This window comes from Dasypus novemcinctus, chromosome 2 (genome assembly GCF_030445035.2).
Source record: "Dasypus novemcinctus isolate mDasNov1 chromosome 2, mDasNov1.1.hap2, whole genome shotgun sequence".
NCBI lineage: Eukaryota > Metazoa > Chordata > Mammalia > Cingulata > Dasypodidae > Dasypus > Dasypus novemcinctus.
In genome coordinates, this window is record NC_080674.1 from 46,603,416 (window position 1) to 46,623,382 (window position 19,967).

The 19,967-nt window shown below is 39.9% G+C and overlaps 1 long non-coding RNA gene across 1 annotated transcript; it reads right to left on the minus strand.

The window, feature by feature from the left end:
- Positions 1-1,966: 1,966 nt before the first annotated feature.
- LOC131280070 (uncharacterized) lies at positions 1,967-5,348 on the minus strand. The gene is made up of 2 exons (XR_009187651.1): positions 5,221-5,348; positions 1,967-2,071 (listed from the first exon to the last, which is right to left on the minus strand). It is a non-coding gene; the product is annotated as an uncharacterized lncRNA (long non-coding RNA).
- Between the last annotated feature and the right edge of the window lie 14,619 nt (positions 5,349-19,967).

Below are 19,967 nucleotides of genomic sequence, written 5' to 3' on the forward strand. Positions count from 1 at the left end.
ACTGATGCAAGAATTGGCAGCCCATGAAATATTCCCCTCTGTGGATCATTCACAGCATTTTCTTTGACACCTTCCTTACCTTGTGTTAATCACATCCTGCCTTATGAAGTCCTAGGTGCTGAGACAGTATCTTACTCAATATATATTTTCTGAAGCCACCATCACAATACCTGCCACATAAAAGTTCCTCAATAAATATCTATTATATTTTATTAAACTCAGCTCAGCTTAAAATCAGTCAATAACAAGGATTAGAAACTGAGGTGCATTATTTTCAAGGGAAACATGGTTTAGATAATCAGTCAGAGACTTTGTTTCCTATCTGTCATTTGCTGGCTGCATGAAATTTGCTTTCTTTGTAATTCCACTCTCCTAAATAATAATACCTTTTTAAAAACGTATGATAAAAGCCCAGGAAATGCCAGGCAAGGGGAGACATGTTGTTTGTAGTATCTTGGCCGCTTGTCCTTATGATGTGTTCATTCACCAACTCAGCAAATATTTATTGAGTATCTAAGTGTTAACATTGTGTTAGATATAAAAAAGCTAGCCAAAAAAAAAAAAAAAAGAAGTAGAAGAAAGCACCTCCTATCCTGATAGAAATTATTATAGTCTTAACAACAGAACAGGGAAACGGACTTTGGGCCAGTGGTTAGGTCGTCCGTCTACCACATGGGAGGTCAGCGGTTCAAGCCCCGGGCCTCCTTGACCCGTGTGGAGCTGGCCCATGCGCAGTGCTGATGCGCACAAGGAGTGCCGTGCCACACAGGGGTGTCCCCCGCGTAGGGGAGCCCCACGCGCAAGGAGTGCACCCATAAGGAGAGCCGCCCAGAGCGAAGGAGGGAGCAGCCTGCCGAGGAATGGCGCCGCCCACACTTCCTGTGCCGCTGACGACAACAGAAGCGGACAAAGAAACAAGACGCAGCAAAAAGATACAGAAAACAGACAACCGGGGGAGGGGAAGGGAATTAAATAAACAAAAATAAATCTTTAAAAAAAAAAAAAAACAGAACAAATGTAAGTGAATGCTAAGTAGAAGAGATGAAGGGAAAAGGAGGAGTTACCTGGTTCATGGTGTTGGTGGAGGCATCACTGAGTTGCAGTCTGAATGAAGTGTGGACATTAACTAGATGATGGAGGAAGACAGAAAAGCATGTGCAAAGGCTTATTGTGGGATGGAGCATGACAGATTCAAGGAACTGAATGAAGACTGTGTAGCTGGAGCAGAGGGTGAGAGAGAAAACAGGAGACATGGCCAGGGGCCAAACCATATTAGCTGTATGGGATTTTGGGTGTTAACATCATCAGATTTTATTTTAAAAAGCTACTTTAGTGTACTGTGAAGAATGGATTGGAATGCACAACAGTGGAAGAGTGTAGCATAGACAGTCCAGAAAAATTTCTCAGAAGGTTGACCTCTGACTTCTCAACCACCAGTTCCCCCCTCACAGGTGCCTCCAAGGCTCTAAAAGGAGCTTGGGGGGCCTTTTATGGACTTGGTCAAAATAGGTTGGGGTTGGAGAAAGGGCTAAAACCAACTAAAAGCCTTGTTCTTAGGTAGTTACCAGACTCATATGTTCTCTCCTAACTTTCAAGGGAGACAGACCATAATTGCCCTTGACAGGAAAATGAATATTATATGTGGTTTGTTTTCCTGAGGAAAGAGAATCATTTTTTTCCCTAAAATATTGCAATTTAGGGTCACTCTGAAAGGTGAAGTGGCAACTGATATAAGGAAGAGTCAAAGTCTTAGGAAGACTTTGGATTTGTGCTGGGGAAAGGGGTTTAAGGAATTTGTGAGTCTGCGTGGCAGCCTGGGGAAAACAGCTGCACGACTGGATTTTTGGCAGAAACAGTCTCAGCAGGCTCCAATAGCCCTGGGTTTCCACAGGCCATGCCCAGCCACAGCCCCTCAGGCCCAAGGCCAGTTAATCATATATTTTGGCAAAAGGAAACACAGCATTCCTTAGAGATGAAAGCTTTAGTCAAAATCTTCCTTGCATTTGATCAGAGAAAAACCTGAAGTTTTCTTTTCTTGATCTTGGTCCAAGGGTGAGGTTTTCCGGAAAGTCTGAAAAAAAAAAGTACGTCTTGCTGTTAAAGGCCTATAGGGAAGGAAAGCAATATGTTCCTTTTTTGGAGAAGATTCTAGGAAACCAGGAAACATTACAATAAATTTCTCTGACATTCCTGAGCCCTTGGAGGATGCACATGGGCCATTTTGGACTCACAAAGAATATAGTTTAGTCTAACACTGACACCCTGAAAGCTGGGTCCATATAGGATGGTACAAGTTGCTTTGCAGCAGAACTAGATACATCCCTTCACTCGGTTATTCATTCATTTCTTTATAAATAATCGAGCATCAATTTAGCCGCCACACTGTTCCAGATGGGGATTATAGTGATGTATCCAGGGTCTTTGATTTCCCAAGTCTCCCACCAGGGCAAATATCGCAAGGGCTCTGAGATCTGGGTCCCCTGGGGTGGAGACCAGGCCCCAGACCTTGGTCCAAGCAGGTAGATTGAACGTGGTCTGACCAGGATGCTCACAGCACTTTAGAGAGGCAGGTCTTCCCTGGGCCCTGGCGGTCCTCCCACCCTAGGAACTCCTAGAGTTTGGGGAGCTCTGTCCTCTAGTGCCGCTATCCCTTTGCTATCTGAGCACCTGGCATCATTCCTGAAGGTGCAGGATGCACAGGGCCAAAGGGCTCACTGCGCCTTTACATGGCTAGAAAAGCTACCATTAAGGAGGCTGATGCTAATACTTAAATACCCAGAGGCTCTGGACCCTCTTAAAATGTATTTGTGTTTATAAGCATCAGTCTTTCTATCATCTATCCCTGTCATATACTATCCCTATGACAATAGAAAAATCAAAGCTGTGGTTGCCACTGGAGAAAAAGGTTGGGGTCATAGGTTAGAAAGAGACCAACCCTGCATAACTTTGGGCCTGTTTATAGCTCCTAGCACATCTCCTTCCAGCTACAGCCAATTGCTCTGCTCTCTTCACAGTAAAGTTTTTGAGTTTCTGTCCTCACAATTCCTTTCTCTGGCTGCTTTTATTTAGGCTACCAATGACTTCCATCACTTTTCTGTCTTACTTCTTAAGATCACTCATTATTATCTCACACCATAAGCCATTTACTCTTTCCTGAACAGCATCTTCATATGGTTTCTGTGACACTAAGCATGCACACTTTCACTTCCTCATCTTTCACTAATCCTCTCAATCTCGCTCGCTATTTCCTCTTCCTCTGCTTGACATCAGATTCCTGGAGTGTCCCAGAAATCTGTCTTGGGTTCCCTTCTCTTCTCTATCTACATATGTTCCCTATGACTTCACTCATGCCCATGGCTTAAACACCTTCCATATACTAGTAAATGCCAATTTTATATCGCTCACTCTACCTCACTCCTGATGAATTAACATCTCCAGATGGATGTCTACAGGCATCCCAAATGTAACAGGCAAATCAGGACATAAGACTCCCCTATTGCCACTCAAAACCTGGTTTTCTAAATGGATCAGATACATAAATATAGGTTTTTCAAAACTATTTCAAATGCCTAGAAGAAAATGTAGGGAAGCATCTCCAGGACCTTGTGTTAGGCAATGGTTTCTTAGCCATTATACCTAAAGCACAAGCAACAAAGTAAAAAATAAATGGGATCTCACCAAAATTTAAAACTTTCATGCATCAAATGACTTTTTGATGAAAGTAGAACAACTTACACAATGGGAGAAAATATTTGGAAACCATATTCAATAAAGGTTTAATATCCAGAATATATAAAGAAATCCCTCAATTTAACAACAAAAAGACAAACAACCCAATTGTAAAAAATGGGCCAAAGACGTGAATAGACATCTCTCCAAAGAAGATATATAAATGGCTAAAAATCACATGAAAAAAATGCTCAACATCATTAGCCATCAGGGAAATGCAAATCAAAACCACAATGAGATATGTCACAGCCATTAGAATGGTTGCTATTTTTAAAATGGAAAATAACAAGTGTTGGATAGGATGCACAGAAATAGAAACACTAATTCATGGCTGGTGGCAATGTAAAATGGTGTACCCACTGTGGAAGAGAGTTTGGTGGTTCCTCAGAAAGTAAAGTATAGAACTAACCTATGACCCAGCAATCCCACTACTAGGTATCTACCGCAAATAATTGAAAGTAGGGACTCAACAAGATATTTTCACACCAATGATCATAGTGGCATTATTCACAATTACCAAAAGATGGAAGCAACCTAAGTCCATCAACCAATGAATGGATAAATAAAATATAGTATATCCATACAATGGAATATTATTCAGCTGTAAAAAGGAATGAACTCCTGATACATGCAATAATATGGAAGAACCTTGAGTGAAATAAGCCAGACACGAAAGGACAAATATTGCACGGTCTCACTTACTTGAAATAATTACAATAAGAAAACTCCTAGAGTCAGAATCTAAAATACAGGTTACCAGGTGATGGGGTGGGGATAGGGAACAGAAAGTTAAAGCTTAAAATGTACAGGGTTCCAATTTGGAATGATGAAAATGTTCTGATGATGGACAGTAGTGATGGTAGCACAGCAGTGTAACACAATTAACAGCACTTAAACTTATATCTGAATGTAATTAAAAGGAGAAATGTTAGATGGTGTATATGGTAAAAGAATAAAGACTTAAAAAATACATGGAACTATACTATACAGTGAACCCTATGGACTGTAGTAAATAGTACAATTATTAAAGCATGCGATCATCAATTGTAACAAATGCTCTACAGGAATTCAAGGTGTTAATAATACAATTGTTTATGTGAATCTTTATTTTATACATGATTATTCTGTAAACCCACAACCTCTCTAATAAAGAAAATCAAAACAAAATCTGGTTTTCTGACGTTGTTCCCCATTTTGGTACCACCAGATTGCTCAAGCCCTAAACTAGGAGTTAATCACTTATTTCTCTCTCTGCTTCATTTATGTATTCAGTCCATCAGCAAGTTATGTAAATTGTATCTGCAAAACATATCATAAAGCTCTCTCCTTTCTCCCATATCTGCTAGTTGCACTGAAGTCCAAACACCTAGTCTCTCTTTCCTTAGAAACTGCCACAGCCTCTGAACTGGTCTGTTTTTTATCTTGCCCCACTGTAATCTATTCTCCACACAGGGATCAAATTGGTTATTTTTCTAAATCAGTGGTTCTCACCTGGAGTGATTTGCTCCCCATCCCCTTCAAGAGACATTTTGCACTATCAAACATATTTTTGGTTGTCACAACTGGGGGAGTCGGTGCTACTGGAATTTAGTGCTAAACACCTACAACGCACAGGCTAGCTCCCCACAACAACAACAAAAAATTGTACAGCCTACGATGTCAATATCGTAGAGGCTGACAAACATTCTAAATATAAATGGGATGACCTCACTCCTTGATTAACAAGTGCGTTTGGAACAAATCTTCAGCCTATCACAAAGCTCTGGGTCATCTGGCCCGGCCCCTGCCTTTCCTTCCAACTTTATCTTAGTTGTTTATATAACTCTTGTTATTGTCAAAGAACGAGGTGGGGGTGGAATTTCTTCTGTTCACCCTTTGTACCATCTCTGAGGCTATTATATTGCTCCATTGTTCCTGTTTGAGGGAACCACTCGTCACTGAAAATGATAGAAGGAAACAAACAAAAATGGCATTTTGAGATACAACATCCTTGGATTCATACACCATCATTTGGACTCTAGAATTCAGCAAAAGTATTGTATATGTCACAAGAAATGTGGAAAGAGAAAATTTTTTGAGTCACTAATGCAAAACACCACTGGGCAGAATGGTGATTTTCATAGGGTTTTGAATTCCTCTCATACACCAATCAGACATCTAGACCCTTCCATTGCTCTTTGTGGAGTCTTTGGGAAATTATTGCAAGGTTTACTCTACAAATACTCTTTATTTCAGAAATTAAGCACTTCCAGAGAGAATATCCTATACTCTTCAAGTTCTGTTAATGTTCGTTTCATCCGTAGGATCAGTATCCAATGTCTTGAGTTACTTAAGTTAGACATTGCTATTATGGAAGTCTTTAGAGTTTCACAAATAGAATAAAGAGAATTCACTCAAACTTTTTCATCATCCTTACACAGTAAATATATTTCACTCATTTATAAACCACTTGGTTTCATTTTCTTATTTAAAAAATATCTTTCTGTTACCAAAAGACATGCCTTGGAGACAAATTAGAAAATACACATAAGCAAAATAATACAAAAATCACCCATTACCCTTTCCCAAATGAAATATGGTCTATTCCTTCCAGTCTTTTATCTTTGCAGATATATACACTATTCTAATGAATCACGGACTTGTCCCACATATTACAATGTAACTTAGGGCAAATTGGTTAAATTTCATACCTTTAGCTTTCTCAGCTATAAAATGGGGATAAATAGAACCACCTCCCCAAGTTTTTTAGTCAATTGTACATAAACCACTTAATAATAAAGTATAAAACCACTTAATAATAAAGTTCTCAGCACATAGTAAGAAAGCAATAAATCATTTGTACATTTTAATATATCCTGTGTTTTACCAAAACGGGGTCATGATGCACATGCTATTTTTGTAGTGTTTTTTTTTTTCATGTATGGCATGGTTTTATTACTAGTTATTATGGTCTGTTTCTAGGGTATACAAGTGAATCACACATAAGATGACTTCTTCTGTTCTCATGGTGTTTTCATTTGAACATCCTTTCTTCAGGCCTCTTGCTGATGACTTTCATACAGTTTTAAGACTCTTGTTCATTTAGCAGCCTCCTTGTGTTTGGAAAAACTTTCAAAAGCACAGTTGGGGTTAAGAACTCACTCAAGTTTTAGTTGTCACCAGGCAGTAAAGGGAAAACAGAACTGTTCCCGCTGACTCTGCAACACAGCTGCCAAACGCCCCAGTTAACTTGTGGGAAGGGAAACAGAATGGAATTGCGAAATGATATGCTTTGGAGACCACACAATGCTGGTGGCAGAATTGAGGTTTGTTTCTCTGGTGCTTTTAGTTAACAGTTTTAAGGATCAGCTATTCTCTGAGCACTCATGCCTGAGGCAGAGCCAGGCTGCCACCCAGTAAAAGTACCAGGATACCAGCAGGTCTAGGAAGCCACTCTTCAACAACCCCTGGACCAGCACTACCAACAAAAAGCAACTTCCTTTGCCTAAGCAAATTCACCCTAAATTCTTGGGGTGAATTTTCAAGTCACTTTCCAAAGCAGGGTTTTCTTTCTTCCTCTCAGATGGATCCATTGTCTGTTTAGCTCACTGGTATTTGGTTGTGCTCATTATTTCTACTCATTGTCTGCTTGTTGCCTCCTTATTGTTTGTGTTTGTTTGTTTGTTTGTTTGTTTGTTTTTTGCTTGTTGTTGGTTTGCTTTATTTTTCTTTAGGAAGCACCAGGAACTGAACCATGTGGGAGATGGGTGCTCAACTGTTTGAGCCACATCTGCTCCCAGGTTTTTGTTTTGTTTTTTTGTTGAGAAGTTGTGACTTAACAAATCAATCATACATGCCATACAGGATTCCCATACATCCACCCACCAATAACAACTTACATTGTTGCAATATATTTGTTACAAATGATAAAAGAACACAGTTATAATATTAGTGATATCTATAGTTCATAGCTTATATTTTGTGTATTTTTTCCACAAACCATCCTATTATTAACACCATGTATTAGCACATTGTATGTTGTTATAGTTCATGAAAGAACATTCTTATATTTGTGCTGTTAACCAAAGTCCGTCATCACCATGGGATTCACTGTGTTCTATGGTCTCCTACCTTTACAATCTATCCAAAGTATACACTCAGTGGCTCTCAGTTTCAACACAAATTTGTGCTGTCATCAGCTCATTCTATTTCACAACATTTTCATTACTCCAAAAGGAAAAAATCCCATATCCCTATCTACCACCCCATTATTGATCCTTAGCATTGATATAGTATCTTCCTTGCCATCGCTGTAAAAATAATACAATATTACTGTTAACTATAGTCCACATGTTACATTAGTTATATTTTCCCATGCATATCAATATTCTTAACAACTTGTGCAGAAGTTTTATATGGTTATGAATTCCAAAAATAGATATTGAATTTTGTTTGTAATCTGGTCTGTACCTGGGCATGACTGAGTTATGATTAGGGCTTTGATTGGGCCATGTCATTAGGGTGTTGAGTCCCTGCCCCTTGGTGGGTAGGGGCTCACAAATAAAAGGCATGGCAAAGGACAGAGTTGAGGGTTCTTAATGTTGGAGTTTTTATGTTGGGGTTTGATGCTGAAGCCTTAAATTGGAGCCCCAGAAAGTAAGCACACAGAGGAAAGAGAAGCCAGCCCCAGGAAGAAAGGAACCTTGAACCCAGAGAGAAGCAAGACCCTGGAAGGGAAGAACCCAGGAAGCCTGAACCCTCACAGCCATCAGCAGCCATTTTGCTCCAACACATAAAAATAGACTTGGATGAGGGAAGTAATTTAAGCTTTATGGCCTGGTATCTGTAATCTCCTACCCCAAATAAATATCTTTTATGAAAACCAACCAATTTCTGATATTTTACAACAGCACCCCTTTGGCTGACTAATACAACTTGCAATGGAGGAACATCCTTGTACTTGTATTATTAAGCACAATCATCATCCACCACCAAAATCACTGTCCTAAAGTCCCTAGATTATCCTCTAGCTTTCTTTCAATTGACATTAACATCCCTAGACTATCCCTTTCAGCCACAATCACATTTATAAATTAGCAGTGTTGATTATACTGTGCTACCATCAACCCTAACCATTTCCCCACATTTACAATCCCCATCATTAAGCATCCCTAGTGCATTTCTTCTTAAAACAGCATAGTATTCCATTGAATGTATGTACCACATTTTGTTTATCCATTCATTGGTTGATCAACACTTGTGTGTTCCCATCTTTTAGCAATTGTGAATAATGTCACTATAAACATCGGTGTGCAAATGTCTGTTCACAGCCTTGCTTTCACTTCTTCTGAATATATTCCTAGTAGTGGGATTGCTGGATCATATGGCAGTTCTATATTTAGCTTCCTGAGGACCCACCAAACTGTCCTCCATCACAGAGGCTACACTATTTTACACTCCCACCAAAAGTGAAAGAGTGTTCCCAACTCTCCACATCCTCTCTAGCACTTGTAGTTTTCTATTTTTTTTTTTTTTTAAAGATTTATTTTATTTATTTAATTCCCCCCCCTCCCCTGGTTGTCTGTTCTTGGTGTCTATTTGCTGCGTCTTGTTTCTTTGTCCGCTTCTGTTGTCGTCAGCGGCACGGGAAGTGTGGGCGGCGCCATTCCTGGGCAGGCTGCTCTTTCTTTTCACGCTGGGCGGCTTTCCTCACAGGCGCACTCCTTGTGCGTGGGGCTCCCCCACGCGGGGGACACCCTTGCGTGGCACGGCACTCCTTGCGCGCATCAGCGCTGCGCATGGCCAGCTCCACACGGGTCAAGGAGGCCCGGTGTTTGAACCGCGGACCTCCCATATGGTAGACGGACGCCCTAACCACTGGGCCAAAGTCCGTTTCCCTATTTTTTTAAATAACAGACTTTCTGTAGGGTGTGAAATAATATTTCATTGTAGTTTTGATCTGCATTTCCCTAACAGCTACTGATGTAGAGCATCTTTTCATGTGCTTGTTGGCCATCTGTATTTCTTCTTTAGAAAAATGTCTTTTTAAGATTTTTGCCCATTTTAAAAATTGGGTTTCTTATCTTTTTTTAATTGAGTTGTATGATCTCTATATATAACATGGAGATCAAACCCTTATCAGATACATGGTTTCTAAAATATTTCCCCCAATGAATAGACTACCTTTTCACCTTCTTAAAAAAGTCATTTCTTAAACTGTTTAACTTGGACGAGGTACAATTAATCTATTTTTTTCTTTTGTTGCTCATGGTTTGGCATAAGGTTTAAGAAATCACCACCTACCATAAGATCTTTTTTTTTTTTTTTAAGATTTATTTTCATTTTTATTTAATTCCCCTCCCCTCCCCCGGTTGTCTGTTTTCTGTGTCTTTTTGCTGCGTCTTGTTTCTTTGTCCGCTTCTGTTGTTGTCAGCGGCACGGGAAGTGTGGGTGGCGCCATTCCTCGGCAGGCTGCTCCCTCCTTCGCGCTGGGCGGCTCTCCTTATGGGCGCACTCCTTGCGCGTGGGGCTCCCCTACGCGGGGGACACCCCTGTGTAGCACGGCACTCCTTGTGCGCATCAGCACTGCGCATGGGCCAGCTCCACACGGGTCAAGGAGGCCCGGGGCTTGAACCGCGGACCTCCCATGTGGTAGACCGACGCCCTAACCACTGGGCCAAAGTCGGTTTCCCCCTACCATAAGATCTTGAAGATGTTTTCCTATGGTTTTTTCCTAGGAGTTTTTTTTTTAATCTTTTATTTTATTTTTAATTTTTTTAAATTAAAGTAAAAAGATCACAAGAAACATTACATTAAAAAAACAAAAACATAAGAGGTTCCCATATAACCCACTCCCCACCCCCCACCACATCATTTTTGTAAATTGTATTTTTTTGAAGATATATACATCACACAAAATATGTTGCACTAAAAAATATAAAAAGTTCCTGTATACCCACCAACCACCCTACCCCACTCCTCCCACACCAACAACCTCCCTCATCATTGCGGCACACTCATTGCACTTGGTGAACACACTTTGGGGCACTGCTGCCCTACACAGATAATAGTTTACCCTGTAGTTTGCACTCTCCCTCAGTGCATTTAGTGGGTTATGGCAGGATATATAAAGTCCAGCATCTGACTCTGCAATATCATTAAGGACAACTCAAAATCCCAAAAATGCCCCCACATCATATCTCTTCTACCCTCTCCCTGCCCTCAGCAACTACTGTGGCCACTTTCTCCACCCCAATGCTAAAATTTCTTCTATTACTTTTCACAATAGTTTTATAGTAGAATATCAGTAAGTTCACCCTAGTCCATATTTTATTCCTCCATTCTGTGGACCCTGGGATGGCGATGTCCCCTCCACCTCTAGATCAAGAGAGGGCTTAGATTCCACATGGATGATGGATGCAATTCCTCTGCTTACAGTTGTAAGCACTCTTGATTCCCTGGTATGGTGGTTGACCAACTTCACCTCCCTGTTAGCTTACCTGGGAAAGACCAATGAACCAGAGAGTAGGAGTCACCACTCTGCTGAGGCTCAGGGCCCAGCTGGTATATGGGCATTCCAAAGATTGAAGTCTCCTGAGTATGGACCATCCCTAGCACCAACCACAGGTTCAGTAAAAGTGACAGAAGAGGCATGTGTAGAAAAGTCACATCTGAGTCCAGCTCCGTCACATTCAGGAGCACAAATTCCAAAGTAGGGCCCTCTGACACTGCACAGAGCTCCAAATCCATCTGCCATGACTCTATACCCTGTGGATCTCCATAGCCTTCAGGAGAACCAGTACTTAGGGTTGTATCCACTTTGGCTTTTTCTGGGGTCCTGCTAAGGGGTGTGTAAGTGTGACCCTTCTGAAGACCCCCTGACTCTTTTTGGGAGACTCTTAGCAATATTAACTCAATTGTCTTTGCCATTTCCCCCTTTTACTCAAGGTCAAAGAGCAGTTTTTAACACTTGATTCAACCTGTAGGCTGAGATATTCTGCTGGTCTGAGTTAACCCTTTTATTTGAGGTCTCTTTCTAGTTGCTTCTCCAGTTAGTGATTGGTAGTAATCCCTCGGCGCTAGGGAGGCTCATCCTCGGGAGTCATGTCCCATGCTGGGGGGAAGGTAATGCATTTACGTACTGAGTTTGGCTTAGAGAGTGGCCACATTTGAGCAACATGGAGGCTCTCAGGAGGTAACTCTTAGGCACCCTAAGGCTCTAGACCTAGTTCATATTTCAGGCACACAGACTCCTAAGCATAGTCATCAGTATCAAGGGCTCATTATTGGACCATCCTTCCTTGTTGATCTTTACCGTTGCATTCGGGGGATTATGGTTGTTCCATTTGGGAATGTGACAGAGCTCCCCTAGGTGGGAATTCAGCACTCCCTCAGTTGACGTTTGTAACTGTAACTACTATAAAAATACCCAACATATATCCTAACATATTTATGTTCCCTATACACATGCCCAGAGTATATGTACTCCACCCATGTATCCCCCATCAATAACATCCCAAACCAGAGTTCCTCCCCTGCCATTGTTGAACCTCTCTGTGCTCCAAAACTTCTTCAACAATGAATCCTAATATATTGCCAAGTTCAATTAATAGAAAATTGAACTACAGTGATGGGTTTAAAGTTTAGAAATATAATACATAGTAATTTAGAAATACTAAAATAAAAATAAATTTGGTGTATGAATAAAATGAAAAATATTATAAAGCTTTGTTTCTAATGTTTTGCTTTTCATCACTGTAATAGGTGTTGCCCTGTGTGTAGAGTGGCAAGGCAATTCCATCTCTTCCTCAGTGTCTACATCCTTTTTTTTTCTAATTTTTAATTTTGTCTTCAAAAAAGTTTTAGATCAAAGTAATTCACATACACAATATAGGGGACTCCCAGATATCCAACATCAAACCCTTTTCCCCTTTCCCCAGTAATGATCTCTTTATATGTTCATGTTATGTTTGCTGCAGTTGATGTACAAAGTTTGAAACATAGGTATCAAACATGGTTCCATTTTGGTTGACACTATTGTTTATATTTTAGACTGTACAAATTTCTAAATTTTTAGTTTCCTTATGTTTTACATTATAGTTTACATTTTAGTTTATAGACTTTTATACACTTTAGATGTAAGTTGACATGTCCATCACTGCATGATCTTGTGGAGCACTTCTATTGCCCCCCAGTTCCCTGCTTCCATCCATGCTATACCTCTCTCCCCCTCCCCTCAGGGCACACCATGACACTCAATCTTCTCTACTTGAGGAACCAGATTTAGATACTGCAATGATTCTGAGGGCTTGACATGCTAGACTGCCCTAACTAATTGGGAGCCAGCGATCCTCTCGAGAGACACAATTCCGTCTCTTTGGGAACATCAGGTCTCCCCAGGATGCAGGTACACCTTCACACACATTGTATGGGTCTCCACCCAATGATATAACACACTATGATAAAATGAGCACTCACATACTCCCTAGAAGCTTGCCCCTGTTTCCCCCCCTTAAGTACCTTAAACACGTGATCCTTCCTTATTATATTTTCTAAAGAGTTTTCTCAACAGTATAGTTTCAACCATATACCTGACATCCTCCCATATTCAACGGTTCCCCCTTGCCCTCCCCCCAATTCCTTGTGGACCCATCCTCCCAACCCTAGCTCCCCTCAAGCCCACAAAGCCTCACCCAAAGGTATCCCTATGCCCCCATCTTATCCCTTCCCTGTACAATACTTACCTCCAGCTTGTCATAGACTTCACCTAGGTAGGCGTCAGCTCGCAACCTTCCTCCCCCTCCCCCAAAGATTCCTTTAAGCCTATCTTCCAGTCTTCAGCTCTCTGAGACAGCTGGGTTTGCTTGTTTCATATCAGAGAGGTAATGTAATATTTGTCCCTCAATGCCTGGCTTACGTCACTCAATATATGGTGCTCAAGATTCATCCATGTTCTCACATGTGTTTGTACTGTATTCCTTCTTATAGTTGAGTAGTATTCCACTGTACGTATATACCACATTTTATTTATACATTCATCCAATGGTGGGCATTTGGGTTGATTCCAACTTTTGGCAATACTATATAATGCTGCTATGAACATTGGTGTACATATATTGGTTTGTGTCCTTATTTTCAGATCTTCCGGGTATATACCCAGCAGTGGAATTGTGGGTCATATGGCAAATCTATAGCTAACTTTTTTTTTTAAGATTTATTTTTTATTTATTTCTAAGATTTATTTTTTATTTATTTCTCTCCCCTTCCCCCTCCCCATCTGGTTGTCTGCTCTCTGTGACCACTTCTATCCTTATCAGTGGTACTGAGAATCTGTGTTTCTTTTTGTTGCATCATCTTCCTGTGTCAGTTCTCCGTGTGTGTGGAACCATTCTTGGGCAGGCTGCATTTTCTTTCATGTTGGGTGGCTCCCCTTACAGTGTTGGGTGCACTCCTTGCGCATGGGGCTCCCCTATTCAGGGGACACCCCTGCATGGCAGGGCACTCCTTGCTCGCATCAGCACTGTGCATAGACCAGCTCCACATGGGTCAAGGAGGCCCAGGGTTCGAACCATGGACCTCCCATGTGGTAGGCTGATGCCCTATCCATTGGGCCAAGTCTGCTTCCCCATAGCTAACTTTTTGAGAAACCGCCAAACAGTCCTCCAGAATGGCTGGATCCTCTGCATTCCCACCAGCAGTGGATGAGTGTTCCCATTCCTCTTAGGAGTTTTATGTTTGTAGTTTTCATATTTAGGTCCTTGGTCCATTTTGAGTGAATTTTTGTATAAGGTAGTAGATAGTAGTCTTCTTTCATTTAGCCATGGGTATCCATTTCTCCCAGCTCCATTTGTTGAACAGACATTCTGACCAGCTGGGTGTGTTTGACAGCATCTTGAAAAATCACTTCACTGTAGATGTGAGGGTCTACTTCTGAGTTCTCAATTTGGTTCCATTGCTCAATGTCTATCTTTATGCCAATACCATGCTGTTTTTATCACTATAACTAAGTAATATTCTTTAAAGTCAGGAAATGAGAGTCCTCCAAACTCATTCTTATTTCTTAAGACATTTTTGGCTCTTCAGGGCCCCTTGCCCTTCCAAATAAATTTTATAACTGCCTATTCCATTTCTGTAAAAAAAAAAAAAAAAGAAAGAAAGAAAAGAAAAGAAAGCTGTTGGAATTGTATTGGGATTGTATTAAATCTTTAATCAACTTAGGTAGAATTGACATCTTACAATATTTAGTCTTCCAATCCATGAACACAGCATGTCTTTCCATTTACCTAGGTCTTCTTTAGTCTCTTTCAGCACTGTTTTGTCATTTTCTGAATACAGGTACTTTCTTTCCTTGGTTAAGTTTATTTCTAAATATATGATTCTTTTAGTTACTATTATAAATGAATTTTTTTTCTGACATCCTCTCAGAGTTCTCAAAAGTAGGATATAGAAATGCTACTGGTTTTTGCATATTAATCTTGTATACTGCCACTTTGCTGAAATCATCTATTAGTTCTAGCTGCTTTGTTGTGGATTTTGTGAGGATTTTCTAGATGTAGGGTCATATCATCAGTGAATAGCAAAAGTTTTACTTCTTTCTTTCCTATTTTGGTGACTTTTATTCCTTTTTCTTGCCTAATTGCTCCACCTAGAATTTCTAGCACAATATATATTTTTTAAAGATTTATTTATTTATTTCTCTCCTTCCCCCTGACCCCATTTGTCTGTTCTCTGTGTCTATTGGTTATGTCTTCTTTGTCCACTTCTGTTGTGGTCAGTGGCACAGGAATCTGTGTTTCTTTTTGTTGCGTCATCTTGCTGTGTCAGCTCTCCATGTATGTGGTGCCATTCCTGGGCAGGCTGCACCCTCCTTCGCACTGGGTGGCTCTCCTTATGGGGTGCACTCCTTGCACATGGGGCTCCCCCATGCAGGGGACACCCCTGCATAGCAGGGCACTCTTTGCATGCATCAGCACCGTGCATGGGCCAGCTCCACACAGGACAAGGAGGCCCAGGGTTTGAACCATGGACCTCCCATGTGGTAGACAGATGCCCTAACCACTGGGCCAAGTCCGCCACCATCTACCACAATATTGAATGGAATGCTTTCAGTCTTTCTCCATTGAGTTACAATGTTAGATGTGGGTTTTTCATATATACACTTTAGCATTTTGAGAATTTCCCTTCTATTTCTATCTTTTGGAGTGATTTTTACCAAGAAAGTTTGCTTGATTTTGTCAAATGCCTTTTCTGCATCAATCAGGATGATCATGTGATTTTTCTTCGATTTATTAATGGGGAGTATTATATTGATTGATTTTCTTGCATACCTGGGATAAAACTCATTTGATCATGGTGTATAACTATTCTAATGTGCTTTTGGATTTGGTTAGCAAGTATTTTGTAGATGTCTTTTATGTCTATAGAGAAATTGGTCTGTAATTTTTTTTCACAGTATCTTTGTATGGCTTTGACATTAGAGTGACATTGGTGTAACAGACTGAGTTTGGTAATGTTCCCTCCTGTTTAAATATTTGAAAGAGTTTGAGCAGATTGGTATTAGATCTAGTATGAATGAATGATAGAATTCACCTGTGAAGTCATCTGGCCCTGAGTTTTCCATCTTTGGGAGGTTTTTGTTTGTTTAGACTTTTTTTATTATTATCTTTTTTTTTTTTAAGATACATAGATCACAAAAAATGTTACATTAAAAAAATAAAAGCTTCCCATATACCCCACTCCCCACACCCCCACTCCTTCCACATCAACAACTTCTTTCATTAGTGTGGTACATTCATTGTATTTGATGAGAACATTTTGGAACATTGCTACACAGCATGGGTTATAGTTTATGTTGTAATTTACATTCTCTCCCAGTCATTCAGTGGGTTATGGCAGGATACATAATGTCCTGCATCTGTCCCTGCCATATCATTCAGGACAAGTCCAAGTCCTGAAAATGCTCCCATATCACACCTCTTTTTTCCTTTCCCTGCCTTGCAACTCCCATGGCTACTGTCTCCATATCAATGATATACTTTCTTCCATTGCTAGAGTCACAGTAATTCTATAGTAGAATTACCAGTAAGTGTACTCTAATTCATATTTTATTCCTCCATCCTGAGGCCCCTGGGATAGCAATATCCACTCCACCTTTAAATCAAGAGGGGATTTAGATTCCACATGACTGATGGATGGAATTCTCCATCTTGCAGCTGTAGATTCTCTCAGTTTGGGGGAGATTTTCGATGATTGTTTCAATCTCTTTACCCATGATTGATTTCCAGAGGTCTTCTATTTTTTCCTAGGGTCAGTGTATATTGTTCATGTGTTTCTAGGAATTTGTCCATCTCATCTATGTTGTTAAGCTTGTTGGTGTACAGATGTTCATAGTATCCTCCTATGATCTCTTTTATTTCTGCAGGGTCAGATGTAATGTTCTGCCTCTCATTTCTGATTGTATTTATTTGCATCCTCTCTCTCTCTGGTTTGTCAATTTTGTACTTCTCAAAGTTTTCTTGATTCTCTCAGTTTTTTGTTGTTGTTCTCAATTTCATTTATTTCTGCTTTGATCTTATTTATTTCTTTCCTTCTGCTTGGTTTGAGATTAGTTTGGTGTTTTTCTCCTAGTTCCTCCAGGGGTGCAATGAAGTCTTTAATTTTAACTCTTTCTTCTTTCTAATGTGAGCATTGAGGGCTATAAATTTCCCTCTTAGTACTGCCTTTGCTCTATCACATAGATTTTGAGACGCTGTGTTCTCATTTCCAGTCATCTCAAGATGCTTACTAATTTCTCTTGCTATTTATTTTTGACCCACTGATTATTTGAGTGTGTTGTTTAATTTCCATATATTTGTGAATTTTCCCTTATTCACCTGCTATTGATTTCCAACTTCATTCAATTATGATCAGAGAAAGTGCTTTGTATAATTTCAATCTTTTAAATTTATTGATAAATTTATAAATTTATTGTGATCCAATATATGATCTGTTCTGGAACAGAACCCTTGAGAAGAATATATATCCTACTGTTTTTAGGTGTGATGTTTTATAAATGTCTGTTAGGTCTAGCTCATTTATCATATTATTCAAACTCTGTTTCTATATTTATCCTCTGTTCAGATGTGCTATACAATGCTGAGAGTGGTGTGTTGTAAAGACATCTCTTTTTCCCTTCAGTTTTGCCAGTGTGTGACTCATGTATCTTGGGGCACTCAGGTGCATAAATATTTAGTAATTATTTCTTCTTGGTAAATTGCCCTTTTTATTAATATATAATGACTTTCTTCATCCTTTATAACAGTTTTGCATTTGAAATCTATTTTGTCTGATACTAGTATCACTACTCCAGATCTTTTTTTGTTTTTTGTTTTTTTTATTTCTTTTACATTTTTTTTAAAGATTTATTTATTTATTTATTTCTCTCCCCTCCCCCCCACCCTGGTTGTCTGTTCTCTGTGTCTATTTGCTGCGTCTTCTTTATCCGCTTCTGCTGTTGTCAGCGGCACAGGAATCTGTGTTTCTTTTCATTGCATCATCTTGTGTCAGCTCTCTGTGTGTGCGGCATCATTCCTGGGCAGTCTGCACTTTCTTTTGCACTGGGTGGCTCTCCTTAAGGGAGGCACTCCTTGTGCATGGGGCTCCCCTATGCCAGGGACACGCCTGCGTGGCACGGCACTCCTTGCGCGCATCAGCACTACACATGGGCCAGCTCCACACAGGTCAAAGAGGTCTGGGGTTTGAACTGCAGACCTCCCATGTGGTAGACAGACACCCTAACCACTGGGCCAAGTCCGCTGCCCAGATCTTTTTTGGTTATTTACATGGAATATCTTTTTCCAATGTTTCACTTGCAGCCTGATTGTGTCCTTATATCTAAGGTGAGTCTCTTGTATTCAGCATATAGATGGCTCATATTCTGTCATTCTATGTCTTTTGATTGGGTATTTCAATCCCTTAATAATCAATGTTATTACTGTAAAGGTATTACTTACTTCATCCATTTTATCCTGTCTTTCCATCGTCATATCTTACTCTTTTCTGTCTTTTTACTCTTTCAATTACCCCTACTAATAATACTCAATTCTACATTCTTTGCTAAGTCTCTCACCCTTGTCTTTTCCTTTCAGGCATCAGCACCTTCTTTAGTTTCTCTTGTAAATCCAGTCTTTTGGTAACCAACTCTCTCAATTTTTGTTTTTCTGTGTAGACTTTAATCTCACAGTCATTTTTGAAGGACAGTTTGCCAGATAAAGAAATTTTTTCTGGTAATTTTTCTCCTTCAGAGCTTTAAATCCATCACACTACTCCCTTCTTGACTCCACGGTTTTTAATGAGAGATCAGCACCTAGTTATATTGAGCTTCCGTTGTACATGATGCATTGCTTTTCCCTTGCTGCTTTCAGAATCTTCTCTTTAATCTCTGGCATTTGACAACCTGAGTAGTAGGTATCTTAGAGTAGGTCTATTCAGATTTATTCTGTTTGGGGGGCATTGTATTTTTGGATATTGGTATTTATGTCTTTCATAAAGGTTAAGCAGTTTTTCATCATTATTTCCTCAAATTTTTTTCTGCCCCTTTTCCATTCTCTTCTCCATCTGGGACACCTATAATGTATATGTTTGCATGCTTCACATGGTCATTCAATTCCTTGAGAACCTGTTCCATTTTTAGCATTCTGTTCTCTTTCTGTTTCCCTGTCTTTTCAAGTTCAGATGCTCTGTGTTTTAATTCACTAATTCTGTCCTCCACCAATTCAAATCAACTGTTATATGCCTCTAATGTTTTTGGGTTTTTTTTTAGGAGACACTGGGAACTGAACCTGGGACCTCCAATGTGGGAGGGAGGCACCCAAACACTTGAGCCAGCTCTTATCCCTCTAATATATTTTTTTCTATTGCTATTTTCTTATTATCTTTTTCAAAAAGATACATAGATCACACAAAAATGTTACATTAAAAAATATAACAGGTTCCCATATATTCCCACTTCCCACCCCCATCCTCACTCCTCCCACATCAACAACCTCTTTTGTCAGTGTGTCACAGTCATTGCATTTGAGGAATACATTTTGGAACACTGTTACACAGGATGGATTATAGTTTATGTTTTAGTTTACTGTCTCTCTTAGTCCATTCAGTGGGTTATGGCAGGATATATTATGTCTGCATCTGTCCCTGCAATATCATTCAGGACAGGTCCAAGTCCCCAAAATGTCCCCATATCACACTTCTTTTTCCCTCTCCCTGTCCTCAGCAACTCC